General features: G+C 50.4%; 1 long non-coding RNA gene across 1 annotated transcript; it reads left to right on the top strand.

Moving 5' to 3' along the window:
* The first annotated feature begins 391 nt into the window (after positions 1-391).
* Positions 392-1,331, top strand: LOC146762416 (uncharacterized). Its single transcript, XR_014935916.1, has 2 exons — positions 392-509; positions 1,174-1,331. It is a non-coding gene; the product is annotated as an uncharacterized LOC146762416 (long non-coding RNA).
* Positions 1,332-1,826: the final 495 nt, after the last annotated feature.

Raw genomic sequence — 1,826 nt, 5'->3', positions numbered from 1 at the left:
TCAGCTCGTGTGGCTGGGACCACAGGTTTTTCCAGCACTCGAGCACCAGCTGGTCCTGTGACGTGAGCCCAAATGGCACCCAGCATTGTGTCTCACCTCCAACCAGCCTTCACTGGGGATGGCAGGCCACCGTTGTCCCTCTTATATCAAAATACACTTCTCTCATCAGTGAGGAATGGCAGTGCCAAGGCTGTCTGCACAGCTGCCCTTCATCGTCCTCACGCATATGAGTTACGACAGAGCCTTTAATTACGCGACCACAGATCTATTTTCTGCGGGACACCTGCAGCACACAGGTTAGATGGTGCTCCGGGTGAGTCCAGGCTGTGTCATACAGGAGTCTCCTTGCAAGGCCTCAGCATCGTTTATTTTTTGTTTCTTTTTGCAAAAGCGTGAAGGAAAAGGAGTGACTCATTGCTGAGACAGTTGTGTGCTGGCCTGGATCACTGCCCCTGCCTTGGATTTCCTACCTGATGCTGAGAGAGTCACCCACAGCAACCTTCCTAGAGGTAGCTATTAGCTATGTTTTATTTATTCTGGCATTTTGCTTTGTTTTTAGCCTCGTACTATCCCAGGATCCTGATGTCTCATTTGCAGCAGTATTTATTGCTCCCTGCTGCATGAGAATGGGGACTTAGACTTGACTGTACAAAAGGCTTTAAAAAGCAGAGTGCTTTGGCAAAGCTCACCGCTCAGATCAGCATCCTCACATTGCAGGCTGCTTCTGACCTTACCTCCAGGACACTGGGCCTTCCTTAAAATGCTGCATGCTTTCTGTGTGGGTATACTAAGAAGGCAAATCCATGAGAAATCCAAGTGTGTGCCCTGTGAAAAGACATCAGGAACATTAAGCATTGCTTTTAGAGTAAGGGATGAATATTCTGAAGTTAATAAACTGTGAGTTAATGCTTTGAATGACAAAGAGAGAGCAGGATATCAGACAGCTGACCCTTACATGATCACCAGCCAACCTGGGCAAGAATCCCGGAACAAGAAATGCATGAGGTCTTACACAGTCTGGACCATAATCCATATCCTTCCCCTTTTAGCCCATTTTGGGTCTGAGGATTTTGCAGCATTAGCGCTGCCCTTGTATAGCATTTTGAGCATGATAAAGTAAACCCTGTGGTTCTCATGACACACCGCTAACCCTGTGCCTCCATTACACCACAGGCAGGATGGCAGCTGAGGTGCAGCCCAGAGGAACTTGGATGAGATGAGCAGAAGTGGCTTTGGCCTGGTGGGAAATCACTGCAGGGACCCTGGGACTGCTGAAGGTCTTCTATGCTGGATGCATCAAGCTGTGAGTTCCTAGCATGAGCAAGCCTCTGTGAAGATGTGGCTGTGGTCTTTGAAGCAGCATGTCCTTCCCTGGATAGCAGATGAAACAGGAATCTTCTCATTGCGGGCCAGGCAGAGCTGCCAAATGCGATCTGGCAGCACACTGAGGTCTGCCAGGTCACCGGGGCTCAGCTTTCCCTGGGGAGGGCTTCGGTTTACCCATGTGTTTCCCTAAGTGCTCCAGCTCCCTGGTCATGGAAAATCATACACCTTTCCAACCACTCCAGGCACCCAGCAGAGCAAGGCAGGGCTTCCGTGAGACGCAGCCCACGGCTGTAGTGTGAGTACCAGGGGATGCCCAAGGATCTTCCTGTGAGAACAGATCCCAAAGGGCCTGCGAACAGAACCTCCCTGTGCAGCCCATCCCCTGCACACCCAGCTTCAGCAGCACTGCTTTCTCCATAGAATCATTTGAGTCGGAAGGGACCCGACTCATAAAGGTCCAACTCCCCTGCTATATACAGGGATACCCACAGCTTGATCAG

This window comes from Coturnix japonica, chromosome 1 (assembly GCF_054131305.1).
Source record: "Coturnix japonica strain WE chromosome 1, WE-NBRP24, whole genome shotgun sequence".
NCBI classification, from domain to species: domain Eukaryota; kingdom Metazoa; phylum Chordata; class Aves; order Galliformes; family Phasianidae; genus Coturnix; species Coturnix japonica.
The sequence above is the reverse complement of the archived record's forward strand: the minus strand, read 5'-3'. Positions and strand labels throughout refer to the sequence as shown.